The sequence below is a fragment of the Cervus canadensis genome, chromosome 21 (genome assembly GCF_019320065.1).
Source record: "Cervus canadensis isolate Bull #8, Minnesota chromosome 21, ASM1932006v1, whole genome shotgun sequence".
Lineage (NCBI taxonomy): Eukaryota > Metazoa > Chordata > Mammalia > Artiodactyla > Cervidae > Cervus > Cervus canadensis.
Window position 1 is genome coordinate 52,577,528 of NC_057406.1, and position 24,094 is coordinate 52,601,621.

The window sequence follows — 24,094 nt, forward strand, 5'->3', positions numbered from 1 at the left end:
GGGACCAAAGAACATGCCTTGCGGTTACTAATTCACTCAGCTCACTGGGCAGGATGTAGGTCTCATGCCACCAATGTTCTATTGTTTGGGGGCATGTCTCCTATTTCTGTTGCATGGCTTTGTTGCTAAGCAAGCTAGCTTGATTTCATCATTAGGCAAGCCTGTCTGGCTTTGATGCAGAGTGACTTGTTTTGCTTTATGAGTCAAGCAGGATCACATTGTTTCAGAATTTTCCCATTATTTTCTTGAGTGATCATTAGTCTTACTGTGGTCTCCCAAATTCCTCTAAAGTTCTCTATCAACAATACTCTAAGGGTTTCTAAGCTAACTATTTGATCATCCAATTCTGTCCTTATATTCTGTCGTTACCTTAATCAATACCATTATTTTTAACTGAATAATAAAATGCATACAATTCTCCTTCTATATTGTGTTCCATTACACTCTTCATTTGTGGTCTTTGTAGAAACCTAAAAAGAAGTACTCCTAAGGACTAGTTATGGATCTGAAGACTAGTTATATATCTGAGCTGGGTTACATGACTGTCTTAGAGTTTCTTCCCAAACCAAACCCTTAGGCAAGGATTTGAATGTTAAGTTGCTTATTGGCAAGTGCAAGGGACATTGTTAGGAGAGTGGACAAGTGCTACAGGGATCGGATGAAGCCAGTAAAGAGGGTGTTATAAAACCAGTGGCCTCAGTGGGCAACTGAAATGTAACACTATAGGGAAATTCTGGGAAACAGTATGAAACACACATCTCATAATAATCCTACCTGAGGGACAAGGGCTTGGGGTAGATGGAGCAGGAGGGTTATTGGAGTGAGGCAAAGCTGCAATAATTTCCTGGTGCTTCCAGCCTGCTGCAAACATATGTCATTGAAAGTGCTTTACGGGTTTCCACAAACAGCCCTCTAGGTCCCAAGATGCCCATGCTCAGAGCCGCATCAGCCGGAGCACACACAGTCAGCGAGGGCTGTCAGGGGGATGTTGGTGGTGGCTGCATCATTAACCACTGTAGTCGGTGTGAGCTACTCTGAACACCATGACTAGCTGGAAGATCCCTGGCAAAATTTTAACCTTCTTTCGTCTCAGTATTTAAGCCTAAAGATTAATACCAGCCTTATCAGGTCGCTGTGAGCATTAATGCAGAAAATGTATGTCAAGCAAACCCTGGCACACAGTAACGCTTCAACAAATTTTACATATATATGAAGTACTTGGGGTCCTGAGACCAGGCCAACTGCTCTCTTATTGAATGTAGCTTTAACAGGGCTTACTTTTTTTTTTTTAATCATGCTTACTTTGATCTGGGAATGTAACATATTACCAACTACAGCAGGAGAGAAACGGCCCATTTGCATGTCAGATAATCACCCCATTATTAAGTATGTATTATACAAATAAGATCTAGATTGCTATGCCCAGAGGTTTAAACAATTTTTGAAGAAGTAACACAATAGAACTCCTGGGGCCCAGCAGATGGCTTCGTGGCTCCCTCTGCCCTCAGTCTGTGGTTTAGTCCCAAATGCAAGCCCCAGATCAACCCTTTTACCCAGGGGATGTGGGTACTCCCCTTGGCAGCAGATGTGAGGAAACAGGGGGTGTTGTCAGCTTCCAAAGGAACCATTCCTCTCAAGATGCCTAACAGACCTCCATGTTCTTTTCTGTTTGTGGCCATGGTCACTCCATTTGTAAATAATGAAATGTGCTCCTAAACATTATTTCTTTTATGTAAAGAAGAATGCTGTCAAAAGATAAAACTCTTCTTGGTTTTACAAAACTCTAAAAGGAACCCAACAGAAACTGTTGATTTATCTGCATGCTTATTTTTCAAATTGGGGAAATAAATACCTTTTTAGAAATTACCTTTCATACAAAAGATACTTACTGACATTTTACAGGCTTAAAAAAATCTTTCTTTACTGTATCATTGACAGTCTGAGAAAAGACCTGTTGTATTTAAAGTTATTTTTGTCTTAAAAAAGAACTGTAAATAGCTGCATTCAGTTGGTTCTTAAATATCAGGGTGAGAGTTTGATTTGGATTTTAAAGCTATTAGTCTCCCAGTCAACATTATTGAAGAGCTTCTTTGCAAGAGTACAAATTGAAAGGAGGCAAAATATTTAATAAAAATAGATGATTATCGAGTTTTCAAGAGAATGTCAATTTCTAACAATTGTTCTTTTTAAATAATTTTTTTTTTTGATGTGGATCACTTTAAAAGTCTGTTGGATTTGTTACAGTATTGCTTCTGTTGTTTATGTTTTGGATTTTTGGCCAGGATGCGTGTGGGATCCAACCCACACACCCTGCACTGGAAGGTGAAGTCTTAACCACTGCACTGCCGGGGAAGTCCCCTAACAATTATTCTTGAGAAAAGATTTGCAGTACTTTCTGAGTATTTTTAAACAATGGATCAAGATTTGCTTTCTGGTTTTATGTAGAAGCAGTTTGAGCAAGAACAAAAAAAATGTAACTGGTTCCATTTTCACCATCTCTTATCTTTTTTGTTTTATGGCTTGACTGCAGAGAAGAACCATCTTGGAAGATTACCAGTTCAATGCCTCTTCTTTTCACAGTCATTAGTAGTACCATTTTGTTCACAGACTGATTTTTTTCAAGGCTGGAATCAGAGTTGATGCTTTTTACATGCTAATTTCTGCTCATTTAGATTTCTTTTTTTTTTTTTTTGGTTTCTCATAATAAATTTTCACCTGTCTTAATTTCAGCCTTTCTTCTTAGTCACTCAATTACTCAAACTACATAATATATATAATGCCCAAGATCTCATATCCTATTCTCTTTAGAGAAATGACCAGAAACCCCAAAAGTTAATGCTTTCCACTTACAAACTCACTTAAGCCCTGCTAAAGTGGAACTGAGATTTCTTAATTGCTTCTCTGTTTGGCAGAGCTTTGATTTTTAATCCTTGTCTGTATGGTTCCAAAGTTCTAGCATTTTATTTTATATCAAACGCCTCTTTGTTCGGTGCAAAACTGAAAAAAAGAACCTTTTATCTTTTTTGATACTCATACAATGAATGTTGCTGATGCATCAGGACCAAGGAATGGGAAATTCACAACAAACAGCCAGTTAGTAATCACCTCTGAAGTGTTCAAAATTGGTTGGGAGAAATGTTTGTAATCTTAACAAAACTTTTCACTTACCTCCTTTACCTCTTTTAGTCAATTTTGAGTTCCCCAAGACAGATGTTTAAGATTTAAAAAGCGTTCTTCATTCACTGCATCTACTTTTGTATTTACTTTCATTACCACCATTGAAACATCTTGTTCCTGCATTTTTTCCTGCAAATAGATAAAACTGAACAACATCAAGGCATAAATAAGCCTCTGGGGGTTGATCTGGGAGCCCTACCCTTTAGAAATTGTTTCTGTGAGAAAACAGGTACCAATTCTGAACAAACAGATTAGAACACAATCCCTTTGTACATTGGACATGCTGATTTGTACCAGGTTAAAAATGGATTGGAAGTAGAATGGATTGAAATCTAAAGGTTGACTTTGCCTCCACCTGGGTTTGTCATCTTGAGCAAGTTTCCAAACCTTTCTAAACCTCTATTTCCTTTTTTCTAATATGGGGGAAATAATAGTGCTTACTCCAAAGGGTTGCTATGAGATATAAGTGATATATATAAAGCACCTTGTAAAAGCTAAACAAATATTAGCTATTATGATCATGTTCTTAAGGCACCCTTTAGACCCCAGATTACAAATATTGGGAGCTAGAAAGATCAGGGTTCAGGCCCAAAGTCCTTTCTAGCATGAAATCCAGTGGTTTATTACAGAGAGATTACTGTTACTAGTAAGGATTCCTATTATAACCCTGGAAAATTTCACAATCTTTTGGGTCTGTATTTTCTTCTTTAGAATAGATGTAAGTAATAATAAAACCTACCTCTCCTCTTTTTCCTTTGCTTTTATTGGGCTATAGTTGACATGTAACATTGTGTAAGTTTAAGGTATAAGACTTGATCATTTGATATATGTATATATTATAAAATGACTGACATAATAAGGTTAGTTAACCCTTCCATCACCTCACATAGTTAACTTTTGTGTGTGTGAGTATATGTGATGATTACATTTAAGATCTACTCTCTTAGGAACTTTCAAGTATATAATAGTTTTGTTAACTATCATCACCATGCTGAACATTAGATCCCCAGAATTTCTTCATCTTTTAACTGGAGATTTTAACCCCTTCCCCAATATCTCCCCATTTCCCCCTCCCTCGGCCCCTGGCAGCCACCATTCTACTGTCTATTTCCATTAGTTCAAAAATCTCCCTCTCCTGGGTGTTGAGAAAAGGGAATTCTCTTAAACTCTTGGTGGAAAAACCATAGCTTTAACTAGCAAAGCTAGTCAAAAAACCATAGCTTTGTCAGCAAAGTAGTATCTCTGCTTTTTAATATGCTGTCTAGGTTGGTCATAGCTTTTCTTCCAAGGAGCAAGTGTCTTTTAATTTCATAGCTGCTATCACCATCTGCAGTGATATTGGAGCCCAAGAAAATAAAGTCTGTCACTGTTTCCATTGTTTCTCCATCTATTTGCCATGAAGTGATGGGATCATATGCCATGATCTTCATTTTTTGAATGTTTAGTTTTAAGCCAGCTTTTTCACTGTCTTCTTTCACCTTCATCAAGAGGCTCTTTAGTTCCTCTTCACTTTCTGCCATAATGGTGATATCATCTGCATATCTGAGATTATTGATATTTCTCCCCACAATCTTGATTCCATCTTGTGCTTCATTCAGCTCGGCATTTCACATGATGTACTCTGCATGTAAGTTAAATAAACAGGGTGACAATATACAGCCTTGACGTACTCCTTTCCCGATTTGGAACCTGTCTGTTGTTACAAATCCAGTTCTAACTGTTGCTTCTTTACCTGCATACAGATTTCTCAGGAGGCAGGTCAGGTGGTCTGGTATTCCCATCTCTTGAAGAATTTTCAACAGTTTGTTGTGATCTACACAGTCAAAGGCTTTGGTGTAATCACTAAAGCAGAAGTATATGTTTTTCTGGAATTCTCTTGCTTTTTCTATGATCCAACAGATGTTGTCAATTTGATCTCTGGTTCCTCTGCCTTTTCTAAATTCAGCTTGAACATCTGGAAGTTCATGGTTCACGTACTGTTGAAGCCTGGCTTGGAAAATTTTGAGCAGTACTTTGCTAGCGTGTGAGATGAGTGCAATCGTGTGGTAGTTGGAACATTCTTTGGCATTGCCTTCCTTTGAGATTGGAATGAAAACTGACCTTTTCCAGTCCTGTGGCCTTTGCTGAGTTTTCCACATTTGCTGGCATATAGAGTGCACTTTAACAGCATCATCTTTTAGGATTTGAATTCCTAAAAGCAAACAACAGCTTTGCTTTGTGGTGATGCTTCCTAAGGCCCACTTGACTTCGCATTCCAGGATATCTGGCTCTAGGTGGGTGATCACACCATCGTGGCTATCAGGGTAGTGAAGATCTTTTTTGTATAGTTCTTCTGTGTATTCTTGCCACCTCTTCTTAATATCTTTGGCTTCTGTTAGGTCCATACCATTTCTGTCCTTTATTGTGCCCATCTTTGCATGTAAGATTCCTTTGGTTTCTCTGATTTTCTTGAAGAGATCTCTAGTCTTTCCCATTCTATTGTTCTCCTCTATTTCTTTGCATTGATCACTGAGGAAGGTTTTCTTATCTCTCCTTGCTATTCTTTGAAACTCTACATTCAAATGGGTATACTTCCCTCAGAGGGCCATGCTAAAGATGAAACAAGATGTTACACATGGCCCACTTTGCATAGTGTCCAATTCAGGATCAGTGATCAAAACATTAGAGATGGGGATGAAGATGGTGATGGTGCTGGTGGTGGTTGTGTTGAGAGTAATGATGAGGAAGATGGTGAAGGTGATGATATTGATAATGGTAATGAATGTGATAATGATCATGACACTGGTGCTGGTGGTAATGATGATGATTTTGTTGATTTACTGCTTAAAATTGTTTACTCTTACATTTTTCTTTTCAGAGTTGCTGTTGTTTGCTGCAGCCACGGGCACTTAAAATACAGACTTGAACTCTCCAAAGATACTCCTTTCTCTATTTTCTAATATAATCTGTTTGAAACTGTTTCCCTGGTCAAATTACCTTGTTGGTTCCATATCTAACTCCTGTTTTATAAGCTACTTGTTAAAACAAAAAGAAATGATGATACGAGACAACTATTTCTACATTTTCTTTTTTCTTTTAATTTAATGAATTTTCTGCTTGTTTTAAAGAAACGATATTGGCAGAGTGTGCAGACTGTCATTTTGATGGATCTTTGTAGTATTTGACAAGATTCGACAGAGCTTTCAAAAACTGTTAGGGTTATCAAAATTCTATTCTGTACTTTGTCAAGATCCACCATCATTTATTATAAATCAGAGACCTGTCAGATAGAAGCATTGTCATAGCAGGGGTTGTCTGTGCTCCTCGGGTCACCTGTACCTACCTCATTCAAACCAAAGAGCTACAATTTTATATCCTGAAATTCCAGATAAGATTTCATTTGAAAAGAGGTTGCACAGCCAAAATATTTGTGCTTTTGTACATGCATGTCTTTCTGTAGACTGAGACAGGAAATATATTTCCAGACAAGAAAAAATTATAATTAGTCATTTTTAGTAGGTCAGAAAGGTAATGGAAAAATGATGAGAAGAGTAAGGAAAAAAGGGAGGTAAATAAAGACAGACAAGTAGATAAAGACACGCTTGATTAGATAAGAATATTTTAAATTTATTTTTCGTTTGACATAGATTAACATATCCTTGGGATCTAAGTTCAACAAGCAGCTCCTTGAAGATAGAAACTGGAATTTACACTGGGTTTTGTACATCATTAGTCTCTGCTCTGGTGGAGTTCAGGTATGGCTGGATCCAGAAGCTTAAAAACTGATTGATTACTCACTGGTCTCTTTATTTTCATCACTCTGCTTTCCTATGTTGGTTTCATAATCAGACAGGATTTTGCCAACATCAGTGATGCCTGTTGCTTCCATGGTTCTTCACTAGTGATCCTGGGAGTGGAGAATTAAAGGGTGGAGAAGTACTCTACTTTTTCAGTATTACTAGAAATGGTCCTAAGCATGACCCTCACTAGCCTGACTTGAGTCATGTGTCCATATTTTAGCCAATCACTGTGGTCAGAGGAATGAAGTATTTTCATTGGCCATTTCTGGGCCATGTGTTTATTACTAGAGCCAGAGCCAGGAGGTAAATCCTATATGATGTATGTGGACCTGAGAGCAAGGAAGGAGTGTTAACTGAAAAGAGAATCAGGGTGCTCTTCCCGAGAGGCAAAACAACTGATATATGTTGTATCTCTGAGGCTGTGGGCTGCCCAGGCGGCTCAGGCATAAAGAATCTGCCTGCTAGTGCAGGAGACGCAGGTTCAATCCCTGGGTCAGGAATATATCCTGGAAAAAGGAAATGGCAAACCACTCCAGTATTCTTGCCTGGGGAATACCATGGACAGAGGAAACTGGTGGGCTACAGTCCACGTGGTCACAGAAAAGTCAGACACGACTTAGTGACTAAACAATAGGAGCAGTATCCTTGAAGCTGCCTCTGCCCTTTCTCCTCGGGTTCACTCCTAAAGCTCTCCAAAGGAAATCTTCACTCTTCAAAGGAAATATTATGAAGAAAGAGTTAGAATGCCAGCTTTGGAATAAGACATTCTGTGTTTAAATTTTGTTACTGCCACTTACTAACTTGGTATGTTGCTGGACAATGACCTAACCTCTTTAAACTTCATTAGTTGCTGACATTAAATAAGACTAAAGCAACACTGAGATGTTTGGACCTAGTAAGAACTCAATCAATGTTATATTTCACAGAAGCTCTGTTAACCTCATCCACCTGCTTAAACTTCTCTCTATTCTTAAAATGCACAGATAGACACCTAGAACGCATCTATGGCTTGCTGAATGTCTGGACACTTCTATTCCCACCTTTTGAGTTGCGATTGTTCCCAAACATGTATATCCCACTTGTGCTTCTTATTATTTTAACATAAATATTACTAAACCAATGTCCTAGAAGTGCAAAAAGAGAGGTATTTCTGTGAAATGTCTTTCGAATGCTTTATGAATTTTCTAGAAAGATTTGATAGAAGTAAATTACTAAAAAGAATTACTATGAAATTAAAGATGAGCAAAACTAGTGTAAAAGATTGAGGAAGGTAGTAAAGTTCAAGAAGGATTCTGCTCACCAAATAGTTTACAAGTGTGGTTTAGTGAAGAAACATGATGTAGAACTCTAATATCAGACCTTTACTCAAGTGAAAATTGTGGCTATAGTATATCAGTTGATTGGCAACTGTATATACAATTATGTGTTTTAAATTCAAATAATGCCCAAGGTATCCATGGACTATGTTTATGATTCCATGCTTTAGATATTTTCCTGACTAAACAATAACCAGTCTTAATTGCTTTATATAGATAGAAAATGGTATCTCCTATGTTATTATTATTCCTATTATCACTACGATTCATTGTCAACACTTTTTAACCTCCCATTCACTTCTCAACCATTTACAATCTGGCATCTACATCTGTCACTCTCCTTGAAGTTTTACCTAAGAAATGTGTGACCTCAATTCTTTGCTTATTCTTTAAAAGTTGCAGTTTCTCAGAATTTTGCCTCCTTCAATTCAGACTCCAGGGGACTATTTCCAAATGCCTCACGAAGCTGAAGAACTAGAAAATCTAATCAGTCTATTTGGGATTCACTTTTCAGCATTATCAGTACCACCACTGACAGCCCACCTGGGGCACAGAGTTCTTATTGTAGGACACCTCTGTTGTCCAAAGTACCTGTACAGGCTTCTTTCATGGTCTCCAACATTCCAGGTCCCAGACTCACATCCACATACTCTGTCTCCTTTCCTGCATCAGGACCACTATGCCTGAGGGCTCTGGAGCAAAGGACCACTTTGCCACATGCTGGGACCAACACCCTAGACCTCGCTATTGAGTCTGTCTCCCCTTCCATCTAGAGAGTTCCTCCTTGGGCCTTTGCTGTCCTTCTCTCTCAATGGGCTTCAAGTGGAACATTCTCAGTGTCCTAGAGAATTTTGTAGGGAAAATTGTCAAAGTCCTTAAGATGAACTCAAAGAGTACCATTTGTCTTTAGTGAAAAACGAGGTGTTTTCTGGCACATCATTCTGGATTACCTGTTGAATGGGGCCCTGTGCGTTTTGCCGTCTTAAAGGGATTTTATAACTATTGTTTTGAGACAGCTCATAGCAATGTCAATACTTTTCCATGGATAAAAGCAAATTCTCTCCACTATAAGGACAACTGTTTCCCACTCTTCAACCAAAGAAGCCAGTTTTGCACCTGTTTCTAAATTTATTTTAGCACTCATGATTGACTTACATAAGTGTGGCAATATGGATTCTCCATTGAACTGATTGTAAGTGCTTATGGCTACTTCATTAATTAATGAGTTAAACAAAGTCTTCGATGAGTGTTCAACTTGCATTTGTATAAGGGTTATGATTGGGCTTCCCAGGTGGTTCAATGGTAAAGAATCACCTGCCCATGCTGAAGCTGAGGGGGTCCCTAAATCAGGAAGATCCCCTGGATAAGGAAATGACAACCTAGTCCAGGATTCTTGCCTCAGAAATCCCATGGGCAGAGGAGCCTGGCAGGCTCCATGGGGTCACAAATAGTTGGACACAGCTTGGTGACTGAGCATGCATGCACATACAAGAATCATGATGACACCATCTTTAAAAAACTTTTAATTTTTTAACAGCTTTTAATATCCTAGATCCTCCCAAGGGTAGCTTTTGTCATATCAGAGTCCTGTTACATCCTCCTCCAGTACAATAGGTAGCAATTTTCCTTACCTTCACACCACTAGGAGAAACCACCTACATGATTCTTCCCAGAGCGGAGAAACTCTGCACCAAGATAATTTACTATTTCCATTTGGAAAGCAGCTGGCAGCTCTTACATGGCAACTTCTCTCTCTCAAGTTCCTTCTAACCAGGTGTCTCCCTACAGGAGGTCACAGACTCATTTTTTACATTCTACATGAACCTGTTCATCTGTATCCTTGTGTCATCTTCCCATCCACCCACTCTCTGGAGCTTTTGGAGTGAGGATATGTCTTATTCATCTTTATGGTCTCCATGATGTCTAACATTGTGCCTTGCGTATCATAGGTGTTCAGAAAATGTTTACTGAATTTATGCCATATTATAAGATGGAAGTGGCTCAGTTGGTAAAGAATCTACTTGCAATGCAGGAGACACAGGTTTGATCCATGGGTTGGGAAGATCCCCTGGAGAAGGAAATGACAACCCATTCGAATATTCCTGCCTGGGACATCCATGGACAGGGGAGCCTGGTGGGCTACAGTCCATGGGGTTGCAAGAGTCAGACATGACTTAGTGACTCAACCACCAACCATAGGGTGGAGAAGAATAGAATGACAGCCATTTAGAGCAAGGATCTTAAAGTATATTAGGCTGATAGAATTTTAGAATTAAAAGGACTGAGCAAACTCTAGGAGGTGGTGAAGGATAGGAAAGCCTGGCGTGCTGCAGTCCATGGGGTCACAAAGAGTCAAACATAACTGAGTGATTGAATAACCATCTCCTAGTGGATTTGATAAAAGGAAAACTAAAGAGGGAGTGGTAGCCATCTATCAACCGTTATTTCAGATGTCCCTTCACAATGCCAAGGTCACTGGCTCCCTCCCTAATCTAAGGGACTAACATGTCCCTACAGTCCTAAGAGGCTTTTACTGAATTTGGATCAAGAACAGGCCTTTGCACAAACAAGGTTAACACTTTGTATCTTTTCAGATCTGGGACACACTGCGCTAACAAGGGCAGAGTGATTATAAGCCAAATAACAACCTGGCACTTGCCGCGCAGGGAATTCTAGATAAAGAGAAGATACTCTGCGATACCTTGAGATTCCTTTTTAGCCAGCACTCAGTGATCCCAGAAGAGATTAAAAATACCACCAAGGTTTTTTTTTTTTTTTTTTTTTCATGAAACTAACCCACAATGTCATCAGTTTAACAGAGAACACATGACTCTGGCCATTCTCCTGAAACTGACTTTTTACTACAGCAAAATCTAAGAACAGTGCTGTTCAGTTTAGTTCAGTCGCTCAGTCGTGTCCGACTCTTTGTGACCCCACGGACTGCAGCACGCCAGGCCTCCCTGTCCATCACCAACTCCTGGAGCTTACTCAAACTTATGTCCATCGAGTTGGTGATGTCATCCCACCATCTCATCCTCTGTCGTCCCCTTCTCCTCCTGCCTTCAATCTTTCCCACCAGTGCTATACGTGAGCCTATCAATGAGGTTTGTTTTTTATATATTTGTAAATGAATAACTAGAATAAATGAATTCTATCTTTGGTAGCATCAAGTTCAGAATCACAGACTTTCAGAACCATGAAGCTAGGATTTCCCAGTCTAACAGCAGTGAGAAACACAATATTTACCTTTTGCACATCAGAAGAGGAAAATAAACTGACTCCCAAAGTAGTAACAGTCATTAATTGAGCACTGTAAGCATCCTTTAGCCAAAAGAGCTTGTTCAGTTCACCAGGAACACACCTGTGGTTGAACAGGCTGAGCTTATAGTTCAGTGCGGCCAGGACTGCGCACACCAGGGGAACTGTGGGTATTTCAGTAAGTGGTGGTAGATAGAACCTATGATAGGATTTAGGTTTTGGTTGAGGAATCTTGGGGAGAGGCTAATGAAGCAAGGGCCTTATCAGGAAGCAGCGGCAATACCGTGATTGGGCATTTCAATAAATCTTATCTCTAGGGAGGGCAGCCCTGAGTCAGGGATGATGCAATAATTGGTAAGGAAGTAGTAGTCACTCACTTTAGCAGAGAGAGGCATGTGCGCTATTTTGTGGGCTGCACACAACCTCCTTCTCTCTTGTGTCATCATGGTCTCAGAGTGGCCTTGTCTGATGTCAGTGTCCTGTGAGATGGTTTGTGTCCAGCCGGAGAACCACATGGCCTGTCTGGGAACATCACACCAGCAGTGCAGGGGATGTCAAAGGCTACTTTCTCAGCATTAACTATGCATTTAGTGCTTCATACACATCATTTCATTCAAACCCTACAATTCTATTGTTTTTGTTGTTCAGTCGCCAAGTCCAACTCTTTACAACCCCATGGACTATAGCACCCCAGCCTCCTCTGTCCTCCAATATTTCCCAGAGTTTGCTCAAATTCATGTCCATTGAGTTGGTAATGCTATCTAACCATCTCATCCTCTGTCGCCTCCTTCTCCTCCTGCCTCTTAATCTTTCCCAGCATCAGGGTTTTTCCAATGAGATGGCTCTTTGCATCAAGTAGCCAAAGTATTGGAGCTTCAGCATCTTTCCTTCCAAAGAATATTCAGGGTTGAGTTCCTTTAGGACTGACTGGTTTGATCTCCCTGGAGTCCATTAGGTAGATATAATGAGTCCATGTTACAAATGAGGCAATAGAGATTTGAAGAAGCTAATGTTGTTGTTGGTGATTTAGTCACTAAGTCGTGTCCAAATCTTGTGACCCCACAGACAGAGGAGCCTGACAGGCTACAGTCCATGGGATTCTCCAGGCAAGAATACTGGAGTGGGTTGCCATTTCCTTCTCCAGGGGAAGCTAATGTTAGCAGTGAGGAAATGGCAAGTGGAGTCAAGGCTGATACAAGCTGGATAGATGTAGCTGCCAATAGTAAAAGTTGTTAGGCTGAGGGTTGGAAGGGGTGAATGTATTCCTCAACTCAACATCTGCCTAGGGCTCTTGGGAACCTCTGTAAACCAAAGAAACCCTTCCTTTCAGATGGGTGAAGGCACTTGCTCATTAACTAACATAGACTAACTTTACAAGAAACCCATGTAAGTGTCCAGACCTTTACTCCTGGGTTTTAACCCACTCTAATATTCTTGCCTGGAGAATCCCATGGACAGAGGAGCCTGGCAATTTCCGGTCCATAGGGTGACAAAGAGTTGGATACAACTGAAGCGACTTAGCATGCATGCAGGTCTTTAAGATGTAAAAAGACAAAAACTAACTCTCAAATCTACTAGGCTGCACCACTTCTTCTGACTCCTTGAGATGTTGTTACTTATTTATTAAGAAATACTCTCTGCTGCCAGCAGCTTTCTTTTAATTTTCTTTAGAAAATAGCAACTGCTATTTTCAGTTGTGCTGAACTGAAAATATGCTGCTTTCAGTTGTGGGAATGAATTAATTTCAATCTATAGACTCAGTGATGGGAACTGCTCCAGGATGACCTACTGTAAACAACCTATTAAAGGTAGGTAAGAAATGAAAGAAAAGTTAATTTTTAAAAGTTCAGCCAGAAAAAGGAAATATTAGTCTCTATGATAAGTTTTAGTTTGAAAAATATGTTCATTACCCTCCCCCTCAATTCTTGAGATTACTGTCAATTTCAAAAGTATCTTCTACTTCTAAATACTACAGATTTCTTGCTTTTGAAACATACTAGTCTATCCCCTGGAGAAGGGAATGGCCACCCACTCCAGTATTCTTGCCTGGAGAATTCCATGGACAGAGGATGGTGGGTTATAGTCCATGGGTCAAAAAGAGTCAGATAGGACTGAGTGACTAACACTTTCATTTTCAGTCTATGTAATAAAGGAGATGAATATGAATCTACTATGCTTAAAAAGCTAGAAAACAATTTCAGAACAGTCGTCAATGCCTACCCTGAACTAATGTAACGAAATCTAGAGAAAAAAGTTAAACAATTCTCAGTATCCCTAGAAAGGAGAAAAATTTAGTTTTAGATCTTGCTGATGATATTGACTGTAAATTTCTTTAACATTTACCTGGTTCTAGGTATTCCTTTTTACTCTGTTGCTATAAAAATGCTGGTTTCAGCAAATAAGTCGAAAAGAAACAGCAAAGCAAACACTAGAGAAGGTAGGTGTTTCTTTTCTGAACTCTAAAGGGAAGAAGCACTGCTTTCATTGCTGGTAATCACATTCTGAAAAACCCAGAGATGAAACTTTTCTTCATTTGTGATATTTCACTTTTCTTCCTTCATTTTCATCATGTATCTTCACTGCTCAAACCTTATTTGAAAGGTGTATTTTTTTAAAAATATTTATTTATCTATTTTTTGGCTGTGGTGGGTCTTCATTGTTGATGTAGGCTTTCTCTAGTTGCGTTGTGCGGGCTTTTCCTTGCAGTGGCTTCTCTTGTTGTGGAACACAATCTCTAGAGCGTGAGCTCAGAGTTTGGTGCACGGGCTTAGTTGTATCTGAGGCATGTGGAGTCTTCCCAGACCGGGGATTGAATCTGTGTTCCTTGCATTGCAAGGCAAGTTCTTAACCAGTGGGCCACCAGGGAAACCCAAAAGGTGTATTTTTTGTATTTTAATGTCAAAGAACAAAAAGATATACAGAGAGAAGTCTTCCTTTGTCCCCTAGAAACTTAACCCTTTCTCAGAGTCAATCTGTGTTTTCAGTTGGTTGTGTATGGCTTTTATGCATTCACATATATATATGTATCAGTGCTTGTGTGTGTACATGGATCAATTTCTTCTTAAAAGTAACTTTACATTTTGAACTTATTTATGAATCATAAAAAGCTGGAAGAAATGGCACAGAGTTCCTTTGTACACTTTACCCAGCTTCCTGCAAACACCTAGCATCTCCATCCTTTCCTAAATACAGGTATAAAGTTAAAGCACAACTCCGTCTACACAGAGCTGTTACTAGTTGTTATCTCTGGGTTACAGGATTGGGAATGGGAACAACTTGATTTTCTACTTTTATACATTTCCAAATCCATTTTATACTTTTATACATTTCCAAAATGTCTGAATTTTTATAGAAAATGTATTACTTTGATATTGACAAGGTAAAATGTGGTTTGAAAACTAAAGGGAAAGAGAACTCACAGAGGCAGAAAGCAGAGTGCTGGTTGCCAGGGGCTTGAGAGGGGGAAATAGGGAGCTGTTGTCTAATGGGTATAGTTTTATAAGATGAAAAAGTTCTGGAGATTGATTTCATAACAGTGGGAATGTACTTAACACTACTCAGTTTGGTATGGGCTTCCCGGGTGGGTCAGTGGTAAGAGACCTGCCTGCAATGCAGGTTTGATCCCTAGGTTGGGAAGATCCCCTGGAGAAGAAAATGGCAACCCGCTTCAGTATTCTTTCCTGGGAAATCCCATGGACAGAGGAGCCTGGCAGGCTACAGTCCATGGGGTCGCAAACAGTCAGACACAGTTTCATGACTAAACAACAACAACAACTCAACTGTACCATTAAAAATTGTTATGGTAGTACATTTTATGTGTGTTTTACCAAAATTTTTACAAAAGTAGAGGGTTTTTTTTTTTTTTAATATTTCAAGAAGCAGAGTATAATTCACCATTGGAATGTAGCCAAGATTCAGATAAAAAGCCTTCCAAATATTTAATGACCACATATGGTGAGGCCCTGAGAAATTATGATCATCCGAAAGATTTAAGCCTTACACCTCTCAGTGAGGGAAAATGACAGCCAGTGAAAATACCCATGGCCATTTTTTCACAAAAATGCCTTTTGATATTGACCACAACTTTAGGATAGGGAAGGAAAAAGATCTAATGTTTGTTTTGAACATTATTCTCCCCCCAAATCCTGAAATCCTTAAGTCAGAAAAACTCTGATGTGCAAAACTTTGTATCAGTTTATTGTTAAGGATTCCCCACCAAGTAGATTTCTGAGCAAAGATTGTATTACCAGGATAGATAAAGTTAATTTTGTAATACTATAGAGGTTGATAAATCAAGAGGACATAATGATCTTTGATATTTTTAAGGGTCATGTGCCTATTCCTGTTATTCTAGTTGGAAACCACTAACAAAGATACCTGGTTGGAAAGGGGGTAGAAGTTCTTGCAAAGCAGGAGGACTAAGTAGAAAAAAAACAGTGGATGTCCATTACAAAGATGCTTGGTTAGACTAGTCCAGGAATATGGATGAGGTGTGGTACAAAATACTTGACATTAGGATGTCGAGAAGTCCAGGAGACATCTTTAAGAAATATATACAGCACCATTTCCTTCTTGTACTCAAGGGTATTTATTATTGGCATTTGTGGAAGAAATGAAGAAATTTGTGAAGTTGTCAATTTCAACTCTAAATTTGATATTTTAATTTCTTTCATGGACAAATGAAATTATTTTACAATGGGAGAAGTATGGCTGATAAGTGATGCAGTGCATTTGATACAGCCATTTAAAAAATATTTATTTAACAAAAGACCATATGCTTTCTATTGCTTCAGCAAAGTGACCTTTTGCAAAGCAGAGCTCTTGGATCCTTGATTGTCTCACATTTCTGTTACTCTAAACCTATAGCTTCTAGGTGTGGTTGCCTGACATAATAAAGGGAATACATGAATGTATAGTGAAACAGAGCATGAAAAATTTTTCTTGGGTTCTTTTTCCATTTTTTTTTTTATAATAATTGCACATCTTTATTTTTATATTAATTTCCTGCTTTTTTTTTTTTTTTTTGCTTTCAAATACTTTGTTTCTTGGTAATTTAATTCAAAAGGGTTTCTCTTGGTACATATTGAAGGAGGCACCAAACTTACACAGTGGGAACTTGATGGAGGAAGCACCCATCTTTGCATTCCAATGCAATCACATTCTCATTGATGAGGGTACACAGTCAACACATGGACAGGGTATAATAAGGAGGTCATTCCCATCACCATTTTGGAATTCTAGCTTACAGGGATGAGTTAAAATTGCGCTTCCTATTTACTTGAGCACTTAATGGGTCCCTTGAGAAAACCAATAAAGAGACATTGGGAACTGATGGATGGGCATGGAAACATTTACTTTCTTCTGCAAATACTTTTATTCCTTCTCTTTTTTATAAATAACCCTCCTTGTTCCAAAATAGACTATTTGCCCTTGAAAAAAATTTGCCTGCAAAAAAAAATTTGCCTGCAAAAAAAAATTTGTCTGCAAAACTTGACAAAAAAGCAAATATTTTATTTTTAAAAATTGTCTAGAAAATTGTTCCTGCCAGTGCAATTTCCATCTATATTTTAATTTTTTCTTCCCTTTTTTAAAATGATTTTTAAAAATCAAAGTATAGTTAATTTCAAATGTTGTGTTAATTTCAGGTATACGGCAAAGTTATTTGGATATATGGATATGTATGTATTCTCTTTCAGAGTCTTTTCCATTATACGTTATTACAAGCTATTGAGTATAGTCCCCTGTGCTATACAGTGGATCCCTGTTTACCTATTTTATATATGTGTGTGCTTACTTGTGTCCAACTCTTCATGACCCCATGAACTAGCCCACCAGGCTCCTCTGTCCATGGAATTTTCCAGGCAAAATTACTGGAGTGGGTTGCCATTTCCTACTCCAGGGGATCTTCCTGACCCAAGGATCAAACCCAAGTCTCTCACTTCTCCTGCATTGGTGGATTCTTCAACCCTACACCACCTGGGAAGTCCTCTACATTATATATAGTAGTGTGTGTATGTTAATGCCAAACTCCTAATTTCTCTCTCCCCACCAGCCTTCATGTTCCCTTTGGTAACCTAAGTTTGTTTTCTGTGTGAGTCTATTTCTGTTTTGTGAACAAGTTCATGTGTATCTTGCTTTAGATTCCACATACAAGTGATATTATATACTATTTGTCTTTCTCTGTATGACTTCATTTAATATGATGATTTCCAGGTCGATTTATGTTGCTGCAATGGCATTATTTTATTCTTTTTTAGTGGCTGAGTAATATTCCATTATGTATATGTACTACATCCTCTTTGTCCTTTTCTCTGTTAAAGGAGCATTAGATTGCTGCCAAGTATTGGCTATTGTAAATAGTGCTGCAATGAACATTGGGGTGCTTGTATTTTTTCAAATTAAAGTTTTCTCCAGATATATGCCCAGGAGTGGGATTGCAGGATCATATGTTAGTTCCCTTGTTTTTTAAGGACCCTTCATACTATTCTCCCTAGTGGTTGTACCACTTTATATTCGCACCAACAGGGCAGGATGGTTCTCTCCTCCACACCCTCTCCAACACTCATTACATGTAGACCTCTAAACGATGGCCATTCTGACTGGTGTGATGTCATACCTCACTGTGGTGCTGATTTGCATTTCTCTAATAATTAGCACCATTGAGCATCTTTTCATGTGACTCTTGGCCATCTGTATATCTTCTTAGGAAAAATGTCAAATTATGCCTTTTGCCCATTTTTTGATTGGGTTGTTTGCTTTTTTGGTATTAAGCTGTTTGAACCATTTGTGTATTTTGGAAATTAATCCCTTGTCGGTAGCATCACTTGCAAATATGTTTTCCCAGTCCGTAGGTTGTCTTTTTTGTTTTGTTTATGGTTTCCTTTGCTGTGCAAATGCTTTTAAGTTTAATTAGGTCCCATTTGTTTATTTTTGTTTTTATTTCCATTACTCTAGGAGTTGCATTCCCAAAAGTATTGCTGCAATTTATGTCAAAGAGTATTCTGCTTGTGTTTTCCTCTAAGAGTCTTATAGTATATGATCTTACATTTAGGCCTTTAGTCCATTCTCTCTAAATGATAAAAAATTTTTAGTAAAATCTCTCTCTTTTTATATACCACTTGATCACCTGCTATCTTCTCATAACTGTTTTGGGTTTATATATCTTTTATCCTCTAACTCCAGGGAAGAAGGTGGATTTTATTTTCTTTGAATATCCTTCAGTGCTTTGCCTATCATTCTGGCATATAATACATATGCAACCAGTATTTGCTTAATGAGTGAACAAACTGATGACTGCTAAAAGCTTAACAATTTTGAAACTGTCTGTAAAAATCTCTTTTCAATTTATGGTGAATTATGTTACTGCTGTTGTTCACTCACTCAGCCATCTCCAACTCTTTGCAGCTCCACGGGCTGTAGCACACCAGGCTTCCCTGTCTTTCACCGTCTTTGTTTTATAGTAAAGCCACCTGTAAGTAGGCATCTCATATTCACATTTTAAAGATACTAGTGGCTAAAAGACAGGAGAAACTTCTTGGACTAGAGAGAGAAGCTTTCCAAAGTTAAGAGTGTGAAATGTGGGTCTTCCCTGGAGGTCCCATGGCTGGGACTGTGCACTTCAAATGCAGGCACTATGGGCTTAATTCCTGGTTGGGGAACTAGGATCCCACAGCCACATGGTGTGGCCGAAAGGTGTGAAACATGAAGAGTCTTTGGAAACAAGGTTGGAAAAAAAGAAAAGGCAGGTTTTTAGAGAAACTGATGATCAGCAGGCATGACACTTAAATGAGGGTGAGGGATCAAACTGGGTTCTGAGACTTGATTTCCAATGTATGCGTAGGGCTTTCCCTTATGGCACCAAGGAATTTTCCAGAAACCAGCTGGTTTCCTACAGTGCAACTCAGTTCTGGCACTATCCACCTGGAGAAATCACCAGATCAACTAAAGTTTCAGTCCTACAAGACTGTCCATATCCCCTCCATCTTCAGGGTTGTTACCTTGACTTCTGACCAATTGGCTATAAGTCAGAAGTTCTCATGACTCCTATCTCAGGATTGGTTAACTTGCTAGAGTGGCTCAGAGCACTTAGAAAAACACGTTAATTCCTAAATGACTGGTTTATGGTAAAAGGGTATAGCTCAGGAACAGCCAGATGAAGAGATGTATAGAGCGAGGTGTGCATCCAGTTTCCATGCCCTCTCCAGGCACTCCCCTCTCTCAGCCCCTCCAACTTGGAAGTTCTCCAAGTTTTTATGAAGTTTCATTACCTGGGCATGGTTCATTAAGTCATTGTTCACTGGTCACTGATTCAACCTTGAGCTGCTCTCCTCTCCCTGGAGGTTGGAGGGTAGGATTGAAAATCCCAACACTCTTTTCACACAGTTGGCTCCAATGGCAAACCAGCCCCTATTTTTCGGTGCTTTCCAAAAGTCACCTCTTTCACATAACAAAGGATACCCTTATCACTTCCAATTCTTAGGAAGGCCCAAATTTTGGAAACCATGGAGGGAGACCAAATATTTATGAGAATTATATTTGTCACCTGAATGTATATACATATTTTTCTTATAAATCATCATATCACAGGGTGCCACATTGGCTTACTAAGAAATACATTCTATTGATTTCCACAAACAACAGAAACCTCTATTTTGTAGCTTAAGCACATCAGTTTATTTATCTCATGTCTAGGGGGAAGCCATGCAAAGATGGTACTGTGGCTCCAAATTGTCTCCAACTGTTCCCATATGAGGAGCATCAAAATTGCTTGTTCACTAGCTAAAAGTCAGATTTCTGAACCCAGTACCCAATTTACTAAATCAAAATTCTAGGTATGGCCACTGGGAATCTGAATGTTGAACTGGTACCACCTGTTTTTCTAATGGAGGGTACTGACATAAAATAGTGTGCCAGTTATTTTTCTGGCAGAAATTTTTTTTTGGGGGGGCGGGCATCACCAAAGAATTGCAATACAGACCTGCAACCATGGTGAACCATGTGTGAGTCCTCACGTAACAAGAAGAGGAGAACTCTTTTAAAGAGGGGAAAAGGAAGCTGGGAGGGCTAGAGAAAACAAAGAATTGATTGGAGGAACTGATAGTTTGAAGTATAGTGCTTTTCATTGGCTGAGTTATGACATTCTCTCAGTGGCTGAGCTATTTCCAAGAAAGAAGTCTTTCTACTTCCTGTTAGGCTCTATTACCTGGTCGGGCATAAGAGCTCCCCCTTCTGGCCTCCCAACTCTTATTTTAATTGAGGTTTCTCAAAATTTTACAAGCGCCTGACTTGACAATCATTTATATTTTTCTCAATTCCTACCTGCAGGAATTTCTGTCCTGAGATTTCTGCGGCAAGCTGGTAAAATGGCTTTGATCTCTAAATGGCTGTGGCAGAGTGTTAAGCCAAGAGTCCAGCATGGAAGAGGGAAAAGGAAAGAAAAAATGTGTTAAAGCTAGTGTCTCAAAGCTGTAAGCTAAAGAGGAGAAGATTCTTGTTCTTTGGCTAACAGCAGTGGAATTTTACCTTTGAGGTATACTAAAAAATATTCCATTTGGGGTTGTTTCAGCCTGTTTCATTAGGACCTATCAAAGTGATAAACGATTATAGTTCTTAATAATAACACTCAATATGTTGGCTGTTTCCCTGGTGGCTCAGATGTTAAGGAATGCTCCTGCAATGCAGGAAACCTGGGTTCGATCCCTGGCTTGGGAAGATCCCCTGGAGGAGGGCATGGCAACCCAGTCCAGTATTCTTACCTGGAGAATCCCCATGGACAGAGGAGCCTGGTGGGCTGCAGTCCATGGGGTCACAAAGAGTTGGACATGACTGAACAACTAAGTACGGCACATGTTGGCTGTTGAAAATCAGACCTTTCAGTAGGGAACTAAAACAGTAAAAATTATAGCTTGATTTATGGATCCTTCATTAAAGGAAGAGAGAAAGCAGTTTTATGTATGTGGCATATAAGATGGTGGATGGGAATTTACTTTCCCATTCTCCATCCCTGCAGTAGTTTTAAGACTTTTTTTTTCCTTCCTTGGGCTATATTGTTTCCACTTCCAAATTTCAATGTAATGTTGTTTATTCTCCCATTATGTATTTTCCTTTATTATTTTCTGTGAACCCAGTGCTAGAAAGTGTCAATGCTGCTTTGAGTCCTTGTACTTGTGGCATAATTAGGAGAACTTGCATCTTGAGAGAAAGTGCAATTCCTTTAAATGAGAAATTATACTAATGGACTTTTATCTCATTTTCCTGGTGCAATGGTCCCTAAAACCGGTTGATGATTAGAAAGCCCTGGGAAATTTTTAGCATATTTTTCACTGCTAATTAATTAATTTCAAGTTCAAATGTAGCATGTACTTTTTAAAAAACCGTTCAAAAAGTGCAGAAAGGTAAAAAGTGAAAAGTAAATCCCCTCTTCTCCACTTTGAACTTCTTAGAATACTCCTATTGGTAATATATTATTGTGTATTGCCTTTCAAAAACTTTGGTACTTAATGCAACCGTGAAAAGTGAAAAAAAGTGAAAGTGTTAGTCACTCAGTTGTGTACGACTCTTTGCGACCCCATGGACTGTAGCTGCCAGGCTCCTTCATTGATAGAATTCTCTAGGCAAGAATACTGGAGTGGGTAGCCATTTCCTTCTCCAGGGTCTCTTCCCAAGCCAGGGATCAAGCCCCAGTCTCCTGCACTGCAGGCAGATTCTTTACTGTCTGAGGCACCGGGGAAGTCCTAATACAACCATGGTGCTGGTGGTGGTTCAGTGGCAGAAGTCAGACATGGCTAGCATTGCTAAGTTGTGTCTGACTCTTGCGACCCCATGGACTGTAGCCTGCCAGGCCCCTCTATCATGAGATTCTCTAGGCAAGAATACTGGAGCGGGTTGTCATTTCCTTCTCCAATACAACCATATGCATATTTATATCTTTTTTTCCCCACACAAATGTGACCATTCTATATCCACCATTCTGTAATTTGCTTTTCCTGTCCACTGTTTCCTGGACACCTTTCTTATATAATATGTGTAGTTCCACTTCAGTGTCTTAAATGGATATGTTTTTCATTAAAATGATTCTGATTCATTCAATCAGGGGAAGGATTTGTGCTTCTCTGAGAAGCTGCTGTATTATTTCTGATACAAACTAATCCATGAACTAGCATTTAGAAACCACTGTTTTAGTTCATGTGGCAAAACATGTTTTAAGATATGTTATCTTCCACGTTTGGCTGAAACTTCTTTACATCAAGGTTAGAAATGATGTTTTCCTTTCTACTTCCTGATAAGAATGAGAATGCAATATACAACTGTCCCCTAAGAGATGTTTTTTAAAGACAAAAATTCTCCTATATATACAAGGAAGAAAAGTTTCCTTGGCAACTGATTGCAAGTATGGAAGATAATGGGTGGAATTTATTGTAAGAACAAGGCAACATTTCTCCTGAGAATGTCAGACTAAAGTAGTCTAAACAAGGTACTTACAGGTCTGCATGCACAGCCAGGAATAAACAACTGAGAGTCATAGATAAATGGATGGACAGTGGCCAAGCAGTTAAAATTAAATACTGCCCCTCCCCTTTTAAAGCGAAGAGTATTTTCCTTCTATCAAAATCATCTTTGCTTTGAACTTGGGTTCTGGTGAATTGCCTTGACTAATGTTTCCTGACCAGGGATAAGGATTTAATTTTTGAAAAACACTATCCAAAGTTGTGGGTGGAGGTTTTGAATAGTCTTCTAGGAAACGACTAGAAGTCAAAAGGCCTGCCAAGGAACTTCTCTGGGGCTCCCTGCCTGAGTGGCTTGTCATGGAGCAGCAGGGAAATGTGCTGTTCTGCAGGGTGAATCTTGGCGGGTCAAATTCAGACTTGATAAGAACACTAACTAGAGTAATGGAAGTTAGAGTTCATTTATCCCTTAGGAAAGATTATGAATGGTGTGGGGGTGGGGACTTGAGAATACAGGGTCCATTAAATTCCTTAGTTTAGAAGAAAGGACCTGCCCCTCCAAGCAGAACATCTCCCAGCTTGTGGCAAGTGCTCGATGCGGTAAGTTCCCAAGGCCTGAAAATCAAGCTTTATTTTAACCACATCACAGTTTCCAAAATGAAAAAAATATTAAACAGAACTCAAAAGATCTTTTAAGCTCAATTTTTCCCCCCCAAACATCTATAGAGGCAACTGGAATAGAAGCTGAGCACTTTCAAAACACATTCTTAGAGATTTCAGTTTGGATTTAATCAGCCATGGGACTCTCCCATTTTGGAAATTACCACTTTAAGAATTCAAACTGCATGAGACTGCATATCATAATTATGATAACTATGGAAAAGTTGCATATTTGTATTTCTAGGTTGGTTTCTGAAGAAGTATTCATTGATTTAGGTATTTATTAGTCACTCTACATTGCTTTGGTTATAGTTAGAAACCAAGTTTGGTTGCTAAGTCACTTCAGTCGTGTCTGACTCTTTTGCAACACTATGGACTGTAACCTGCCAGGCTCTTCTGTCCGTGGGGATTCTCCAGGCAAGAATACTGGAGTGGGTTGCCATGTCCTCCTCCAGAGGAT